The sequence below is a fragment of the Cupressus sempervirens genome, chromosome 1 (assembly GCF_028749045.1).
Source record: "Cupressus sempervirens isolate cs-2001-9-10 chromosome 1, ASM2874904v1, whole genome shotgun sequence".
NCBI classification, from domain to species: Eukaryota; Viridiplantae; Streptophyta; class Pinopsida; order Cupressales; family Cupressaceae; genus Cupressus; species Cupressus sempervirens.
Genome location: NC_143118.1, coordinates 499,364,239 through 499,375,070, shown reverse-complemented (window position 1 = coordinate 499,375,070; position 10,832 = coordinate 499,364,239).

Genomic DNA, 10,832 nt, shown 5'->3' with positions numbered 1-10,832 from the left:
TTTAGAATGAGCTACAATCTTATAACAATTCATTTTGACATTACATATAATTGAATCAGTCAAGCCTTCATCATAATTAGCTAAAATATTATTACAAGCCATTGTGAGGTCAGAAGTATCCAAATTGGTCAATATTTGACTATAAATCAGCTACAATCTTATCACAACTCATTTTTGAGCTACAGATCGTTGAATTGATCAAGCATTCAATTGTAATTAGTTACAATCTCATAACAAAGAATTATGAGGTTACAGATCAATGAACAACTCAACCCTTCACTAACTCACAATTTCCTCAAATCTCATATAACAAGTCATTCTATAGTTACAAATCACTGAATCAGTCAACTCTACACTCATAAGCAACTAGAATATCATAATAGGCCATTATTAGGTTGGAATGAATACACGATCTTAAAATTTGTCATAACTTTTGATTCAAAACTTGGTTCTTAGATTTGACCATTGATATAGGGCACATTTTTCCCTCCAAAAACATATCTAAAACTTAGGATAATCCAACGGTGGAATCAAAAGTTATGGTGTCTACATCAAGACCCATTTTTATGTGTCTCCATTATACATTATAGAACTGATAAACCATTGAATCAGAGGTAGCCAAAATTTTGTAGGTTATAGTTTATTGGATTAGTCAACCCTTCATTCTAAATGAGTTACAATCTCATAACAAGTCATTATGAGGTTACATATCATCGAATCAGTCAACCCATCACTTAGAATCAACTAAAATGTTATTAAAAACCATTATGGGGTTAGAAATATCCAACTCGGTCAAGCTTTAACTATGAATCAACTACAATCTCATCACAAGTCATTTTTAAGCTATAGATCACTGAACCAATCAAGAGTTCAATCAAAATTAGGTACAATCTCATAACAAACCATTCAGAGGTTACAGATCACCAAACAACTCAACACTTCACTCACAATTCACTCGAATCTAATAACAAGTCATTCAAGAGTTACAAATCACCAAATAAGTCAACTCTACATTCATAACCAACTAGAATCTCATAACAAGTCATTCTAAGGTTAGAAAGGAAACACAATCCTAAACTCTACAATTTTTGTATAGACTTGTACACATAGACTCAAAATTTTTGAATCAAATGTTGGTTCTTAAATCTAACTGTTGATTTTTGGTAGATATTGCCCCCCAACAACATATCTGAAACTTTGGAAAAAACAATAGGGGAATAAAAAATTATGGTCTCTACATCGAGACCCATTTTTTTGTGACTCCATTATAGATCATTGAATTGATCAACTATTCAATTAGAGCCAACCAAAATTTCATATGAAGTCATTCTAAGGTTATAGGCCACTAAATCAATCAACTCTTTGCTCAGAGTGACCTAGAACCTCATAACAAGCCATTTTGAGGTTAGATATCATCGAATCGGTCAACCCTTCACAAGGAATTAACTAAAATGTAGTTACAAGCCATTTTAAAGTTAGAAGTGTCCAAATCTATCAAACTTTGACTATAAATCAACTACAATCTCATCACAAGTCTTTTTTGAACTACAAATCACCAAACCAGTCAAGCGTTCAATTGGAATAAGGTCATATATCTAATAACAAACCATTCTTTGGTTACATACCACTGTACAACTCAACCCTTCACTCACAATTCACTCGAATCTTATAACATGTCATTCTAGTGTTACAAATCATCGAATTAGTCAAGTCTACACTCATAGTCAACTAGAATCTCATAACAGGTCATTCTAAGGTTAGAAAGAAAATACAATTTTAACTTCTACCATTTTACATGGAGACTCGTAACTTTTGAATCATAACTTGGTTCTTAAATCTGATAGTGTTGGGCACATTTTGCTCCCTTACATCATATCCAAAACTTTGAAAAATCCAATGGTGGAGTCAAAAGTTATGGTCTCTACAGTGAGGCCCATTTTTCTGTGACTTTACTATAGATCATTGAATTGATCAATCATTCAATTAGAGTTGGCCAAAATTTAATAGCAAGTCATTATAAGGTTACACATCACCGAATTGGTCAAGCCTTTCACTTAGAATGAGCTATAATCTCATGATGAGCCATATTGAGGTTACATCTTGTCAAATCAGTTAACCCTTCACTCAATCAACTAAAATGTTAATACAAACCATTCTAAGGTTAGAAGTATCCAAATTGGTCAAACTTTGATTATGAATTAGTTATAATATCATCACAAGTCATTTTTGAACTATAGATCACCAAACCAAACCAGTCAAGTGTTCAATCAGAATTAGGTATGATCTCATAACAAACCATTCTGAGGTTACACATCACTGAACATCTGAACCCTTCACTCAAAATTCTCTCAAATTCCAAAACAAGTCATTCGAAAGTTACAAATTACTGAATCTATCAACTCCACACTCACAAATATCTAGAATCTCATAACAAGCCATTTTATGGTTAGAAAGGAAACACAATCTTAAAATCTTCTATTTTTCTATAGCTTTGTACATGGAGACTCATAACTTTTTCAAAATTTGATTCTTAAATTTGACTATCAATTTTGTGCACATTTTGCCCCACAATAACATATCCAAAACTTAGAAAAATCCAAAAATGGAATCAAAAGTTATGGTCTCTACACCGAGACCCATTTTTCTGTGAAACATTATAGATAACTGAAAATAAAAGCCAACCAAATTTTTATAGCAAGTCATTCTGAGGTTATAGATCACCAAATCGATCAACTATTCATTTAGAATGAGCTACAATCTCATAACAACCCATTCTTAGAAGTATCCAAATTGGTCAAATTTTGACTATGAATGGGCTATATTATCATCACAAGTCATTTTTGCGTTGAATCAGAATTAGGTAGATCACATTCTTAGGTTATAGATCATCAAACAACTCAACCCTTCACTCATAATTCACTAAAATTTCATAACAAGTCATTCTAGAGTTACAAATCATCAAATTAGTCAACTCTACACTCATAACCAACTAGAATTTCATAACAGGCCATTCTAAGGTTAGAATAAAAACACGATCTTAAGCTCTGCAAGTTTTGTATAGATTTGTACACAAAGACTCATAACTTTTGAATCAAAACTTGGTTCTTAAATCCAACTATCAATTTTGGGCACATTTTGCTGCCAAACAACATATTAGAAACTTAGGAAACTTAGAAAAATACAACTCAACTCTTCACTCACAATTCGCTCAAATATCATAACAAGTGATTCTAGAGTTACAAATCACCAAATCTATCAACTCTACACTCATAACCAACAAGAATCTAATAACAAACCATTATAAGGTTTGAATCATAACTTGGTTCTTAAATTTGAGAGTTGATTTTGGGCACATTTTGCACCCTTAACAACATATCCAAAACTTAGGAAAATCCAATGGTTGAATCAAAAGTTATGGTTTCTATATTGAGACCCATTTTTTTGTGACTCCATTGTAGGTCATTGAACTAATCAACCATTCAATTAGGGCTGGCAAAAATGGGTTGAGCTTATAGATTGCTGAATTGGTCAACCCTTCACCCAAAATGAGCTACAATTTTATAACAAGCCCTTCTGAGGTTACATATCATCGAGTTAGTTAACCCTTCACTCAAAATTAATTAAAATATTATTGCAAGTCATTGTGAGGTTACAGATCACTTAATTGGTCAACCCTTCACTCAAAATGGGCTATAATCTCATGACAAGCCATTATGAGATTATAAATCAGTGAACAACTCAACCCTTCACTCACAATTTGCTAAAATATCATAATAAGTCATTCTAGAGTTTCAAATCACTAAATTAGTCAACTCTACACTCATAACCAATAAGAATATCATAATAGACTATTGTAAAGTTGGAAAGAAAAAATGATCTTAAAATCTATCATTTTTGTAGACTTGTACATGGAGACTAATAACTTTTGATTAAGAAGTCGGTTATTAAATTTGACCATCAATTTTGAGCACATTTTGCCCATCAACAACATATCCAAAACTTAGGGAAATCCAACGATGGAATCAAAAGTTATGGTCCCTATATTGAGACCCATTTTTCTATGACTCCATTATAGATCGTTGAACTAATCAATTGCTACATCAATGCTCGTCAAAATTTCATAGCAAGTCATTATGAGTTAGATCACTGAATCAGTGAACCCTTTAGTCAAAATGGGCGACAATCTTATAACAAGCCATTCAGAGGTTACATATCATAAAATTGATCAATTCTTCACTTAGAATAAACTAAAATGCTATATTACAAGTCATTCTAAGGTTAGAACTATCCACATCTGTCAAACTTTAACTATGAATCAGCTACAATATCATTATAAGTCATTTTAAAGTTATAGTTCACCAAACTAGTCAAGTGTTCAATTAGAATTAGGTTCAATCTTATAACAAACCATTATGAGGTTATAGATCCTCGAACAACTCAACCCTTCACTCATACTTTTCTCAAATCTCATAACAAGTCATTCTATAGTTACAAGTCACTGAATACATCAACTCTACACTCATAACCAACTAAAATCTCATAACAAGCCATTCTAAGGTTAGAAAGAAAATAAAATCTTAACTCTGCCATTTTTTATAGATTTGTACACATAGACTCATAACTTTTGAATCAAAACTTGGTTCTTAAATCTGACCATCGATTTTGTACACATTTCATCCCCCAACAACATATCTAAAACTTAGAAAAATTCAACAGTGGAATAAAAAGTTATGGTCTCTACATTGAGAGCCATTTTTTTATAACTCCATTATAGATCACTGAAGTGATCAACCGCAGAATCAGAGCTGGCAAAAATTTCATAGTGAGTTATTCTCATGTTACAAATCACTAAATCGGTCAACCCTTTCACTCAAAATGATCTACAATCTCATAACAAGCCATTTTGTGGTTACATATCATCAAATCGGTTAACCTTTCACTTAGAATCAACTAAAATATTATTATAAGCCATTCTGAGGTTAGAAGTATCCAAATTGGTCAAAATTTGGATATGAATCGACTACAATCTCATCACATGTCATTTTTTGAGCTACAGATCCTTGAACTGGTCAAGCATTTTAGTTGGAAATATGATCTTCGATTCTACCATATTTGTATAGACTTGTATATAGAGACTCATAACCTTTGAATCAAAACTTGGTTCTTAAATCTGGCCATCAATTTTGGGCACATTTCACCCTCAAAAACATATCTGAAACTTAGGAAAAATCCAACAGTGGACTCAAAAGTTATGGTCTCCACTCTAAGACCCATTTTTCTATGACACCATATAGATCATTGAATTGATCATTCGTTCAATTAGAGTCAGCCAAAATTTCATAGCAAGTCATTATGAGGTTACAGATCACCAAATTGATCAACCCTTCACTCAGAATTTATTATAATCTCATAACAAGCCATTATAAGGTTACATATCATCAAATCATTTGACCCTTCATTCAATAGGAATTAGGCATGATCTCATAACAAACCATTTGGATGTTATAGATCACCAGACAATTTAACCCTTCACTCAATATAACAAGCCATTTTGAGGTTAAAAGTATATAAATCGTTCAAACTTCGACTATGAATTAGCTACAATATCATTAGAAGTCATCTTTAAGCTATAAAAGCATCAAACCGATCAAGAGTTCAATCAGAATGAGGTTATAGGTCATCGAACAACTCAACCCTTGACTCACAATTTGCTAGAATCTCTAACAAGTCATTCTTGAGTTACAAATCTAAAACTTAGGAAAATCCAACGGTGTAATCAAATGTTATGGTCTCTATACCAAAACCCATTTTTCTTTGACTCCATTAAACATCATTGAATTAATCAACTACTCAATTAGAGCCAACCAAAATTTCATAGCAAGTCATTATGAGGTTACAGTTCAATGTATTAGTCAACCGTACACTCAGAATGAGCTATAATCTCATAATAAGCCATTCCAAGGTTACATATCATCGAGTCAGTCAATGCTTGACTTAGAATCAACTAAAATTTTATTACAAGCCATTTTGAGGTTAGAAGTATACAAATTGGTCAAATTTTGACTATGAATCAACTACAATCTTATCACAAGTCTTTTTTAAGCTGCAAATCATCAAACTCGTCAAGCATTCAATCATAATTATGCATCAAAATTAACCATTATGAGGTTACAAATCACTGAACAACTCAACCCTTCACTCACAATTCTCTCAAATCTCATAACATGTTATTATAGAGTTACAAATCACTAAATTAGTCAAATCTACACTCATAACCAACTAGAATCTCATAACAAGCTATTCTAAGGTTACAAAGAAAACACTATCTTAAACTTTACAATTTTTGTATAAACTTGTAAAGGAGACTCATAACATTTGAATAAGAACTTGGTTCTTAGTTTGATAGTTAATTTTGGGCACATTTCATCCCCCAACAACATATTTGAAACTTAGGAAAAATCCAATGGTATAATTAAAAGTTATGGTGTCTACATCGAGACCCATTTTTTTGTAGCTCCATTATAGATCATTGAATTGATCAACCATTTAATAAAAGCTGGCCAAAATTACATAGCAAGTCATTCTAAGGTTACAAACAATCTAATCAGACAACCTTTCACTTAGAATGAGCCACAATCTCATAACAAGCCATTATGAAGTTACCTATCATCGAATTAGTCAACTCTTCACTTGAAATAAACTAAAACGTTATTAAAAGCCATTCTGAGATTAGAAGTATCCAAATTTATCCAACTTGACTGTGAATAGGCCACAATCTCATCACAAGTAATTTTGAAGCTAGAGATCACTCAATCGATCAAGCATTCAATCGGAGTTAAACATGATCTCATAAAAAACTATTCAGAGGTTAAATATCACTAAACAACTAAACCCTTCGCTCAAATTTCATAACTGACTAGAATATGATAACAAGTCATTATAAGGTTAGAAAGAAAATCCAATCTTAAACTCTGTCATTTTTGTATAGACTAGTACACAGAAACTAATTACTTTTGAATCAAACATGGTTCCTAAATACCATTGAATTTGGGTACATTTTGGCCCCCAACAATATATTCGAAACTTAGGAAAAATCAAATGGTGGAATCAAAAGTTATGATCTCTACACTGATAGGCCTTTTTCTGACTCCATTATAGATCACTAAAATGATCAACACTTAATCATAGCTGGTCAAAATTTCATAGCAAGTCATTCTAAGATTATAGATCATCGAATTTATCAACCCTTTACTCATAATGAGCTACAATCTCATAACAAGCCATTCTAAGGTTACATATCATCAAATTGGTCAACCCTTCTCTTGGAATCAACTAAAATGTAATTACAAGCCATTCTAAGGATAGAAGTACCCAAATTGGTCAAACTTTGACTATGAATTGGCTACAATCTCATCACAAGTCATTTTTGAGGTACATATCACTAAACCGATCAAGTGTTCAATCAACATTAGGTATCTCATAACAAACCATTTTGAGGTTAAAAATCACCAAAGAACTCAACCCTTCACTCACAATTAACTCAAATCTCATAACAAGTCATTCTAGAGTTATAAATCATCGAATCAGTCAACTCTATAGTCATAACCAACTAGAATCTCATAACAAGTCATTCTAAGGTTAGAAAGAAAATACAATCTTAAACTCTACCATTTTTGTATAGACTTGTCCATGGAGACTCATAAATTTTGAATCAGAACATGGTTCTTAAATTTGACCATCGATTTTGAAAATATTTTGTCCCCCAACAACATATCCTAAACTTAGGAAAATTCAACAGTGGAGTCAAACATTATGGATTCTACACAGAGACCCATTTTTTTGTGACTCCATTATAGATCATTGAACTAATCAACCACTTAATTAGAGCCTACCAAAATTTTATAACAAGTCATTCTAAGGTTATAGATCACTAACTTGGTGAACCCTTCCCTTAGAATGAGCTACAATCTTATAACAAGTCATTCTAAGGTTATATATCATCAAATTTTTCAACCCTTCACTCAAAATTAACTAAAATGTTATTATAAGCCATTCTAAGGTTAGAAGTATTCAAATTGGTCAAACTTTGACTATGAATCAACTACAATCTCATCACAAGTCCTTTTTAAGCTATAGATCACCAAACTGGTCAAGCATTGAATGGGAATTAGGTACAATATGTCATTTTTGCATAGACTTGTACAAGGAGACTCATAACTTTTGAATCAGAACTTGGTTCTTTAATTTGACCATCAATTTTGGACACATTTCACCAAACAACTCAACCCTTCTCTCAAATCTCATAGCAAGTCATGCTAGAGTTACAAATCACCTAATTAGTCAACTCTACACACATAACCAACTAGAATCTCATAATAGGTCATTCTAAGGTTTGAAAGAAAACACCAAACCAATTTGAATATGAATCAACTACAATCTCATCACAAGTCATTTTTAAGCCACAAATCACCAAGTCAGTCAAGTGTTCAATCAAAATTAAGCATGATCTCATAACAAACCATTCTAAGGTTACATGTTAATGAACAACTCAACCCTTCATTCACAATTCACTCAAATTTCATAACAAATCATTCTAGAGTTACAAATCACTGAATCAATCAACTCTACACTCATAACCAACTAAAATTGAGTAACATGCCTTTCTAAGGCTAGAAAGAAAACATGATCTTAAAATTTATCATTTCTTTATAGACTTATACATAGAGAATCACAACTTTTGAATCAAAACCTTGTTCTTAAATCTGATCGTGAATTTTGGGCATATTTCACTTTCCAACAACATATCTGAAACTTAGAAAAATCCAACAGTGGAATCCTAAGTGATGATATCTAAATTTTGTAGGCAAAGTAACAGTCTAACAGGGATCCTGCCTAACAAATAGGAACTACAACCATAGTGTCTAGAACGATCTCGAAAGTTCCTTGACACATTCCTCTTAAAATTTAGTAGACTTCCATACTACCCCAAACAGCTAATAAAACCCTTATGTAGCTCCACAATACTCTAGATGGGTCACTATCCACTCTGCTTACCTATGGGACTTCTTGATTATATGCCAAGTTGCTAATCTTTGTTAGCACTATCTAAGGAAGGGACATTACCTCCAAGTCCTACTTTGGGCTTATGAGTTTATATGCTGAGTCTAAACTTTTCAAACTATAATTTTAATAATATTTTGTCTTTAATTGTGATGTAGGAGGATCTTGGGTTTCCTTGCTATCCTACTCATCTTTGTTCATTCTGCTAGTTAGTGCCAAGTTTCAGTGGTTGCCGAGCTATACATTTGTTGCTAAGTTCAGTGTTGGTCAAGTTGTTTAGTATTGGCTGAGTTGCCCAGTATTGACTGAGTGATTTGGAGGCCAAGTGTTCCTTCATGTGCTGAATGAACCTGATGTTTGTTGATGCTTAGTTCCTTCTTTGATTGAGTTTGTTTGTGATTGGTTCCTAGTGTAAGCTGACTTATGTATTTAATTTGGGTTGTGAATTTAATATAAGGATCTTGTCTTGGGATGTGTGTAGACTATTTTGAGGTCAACCTTCTATTATGTAATGATCTAGAATCCTCTGTAAGTCATTTTGGTAATTATAAATACAGGTGTTTAGGTTTATGTTAGGTATGCTGGAAAGAGTACAAAGTGAAAGAAGCTACAAGAGTTAGAATGAAGGATTTGCAAAACATTCTAAGTTAGAATGAAGGATCTGTAAAACATTGTAAGTCTATAATTTCATAAATCTTATTGGTCATAACCCATAAGACCTCATAACCAGGCATGTATATAGATAATTTGATGAATAAATAAAATTTTGCTATTCCTTCTCTCCTTGGTGTTTTTCTCTATGTTGTTTTCTTTCATTGTGTTTACTCTGCAAGGTGGTTGGATTGTTAGGTGTGCCTTTGGCCCTAGCTTTTCAAATTCTCTTTGTGTCAAATTGCCATCTGGATTGGTTTCCCCTCGCTTGAGAAGCATAGGGGCCCAATGTTTCTTGCTCTTGGACCAATGGAAGTGTTACTTAATTTTAACTCATGTTAAAATTTAGTTCTAAAAATTTAGATTTTGCACTTTGCTGAAAAAAACTTTTCATTTTATATTTGCAAAAGAATATAAATATCCTTGTATTATTCATTTCTCAAATATACAACTGATATTTTACAAAAGAATGAATAATCTAAGCAACGACTGAATATGAAGGTAGGGTTCGAGGTAATTAGTCATTTCCTTTTCAGCCTTTGACTGGTTAAGCGATCCATGATGTTGTCCCTGATCTAGCTCTTGATTTGTCAAGCTTTGGCTTCACATTTCCTTGCATTAGGAAAAGAGGGGGGTTAGATCTTGAAAGATCTAAGCAACGACTGAATATCTATAACTAGTCATCCCACATGTACTATCTTTTCCTATTCTGAATACGTATCAAAGATAGTAATATTAAAGAATACAAGATCAAACAAAAAAAAAAAATGTTAAAGGGACATATTATTTTTGATATGAAACCTTTTATTGTAATCAAATGAAACTTGCAGGAATAGGTACTAAAAAATTATGGATGCAAAGTCATAGAAAATGGTTTATGAGTGTCATGAGCACATGCTCGAACCTCATAAATAAATTTGCATAGTAAAGACATGAACTCAGTTAATGTCAACAAAAAAATAACATCCTCTCAGAAGATGCAAACAAAAAAATGAAGGAAAGCCACAAGGATAGTAATCATAAAGTTTGTGACCAGCGGGGAGAACAAAATATTTATCAATAATGGTGTCTACAAGCAACAAAAAATGCTTTGTTTCCAAGAAGAAAAGTAATCATTATTA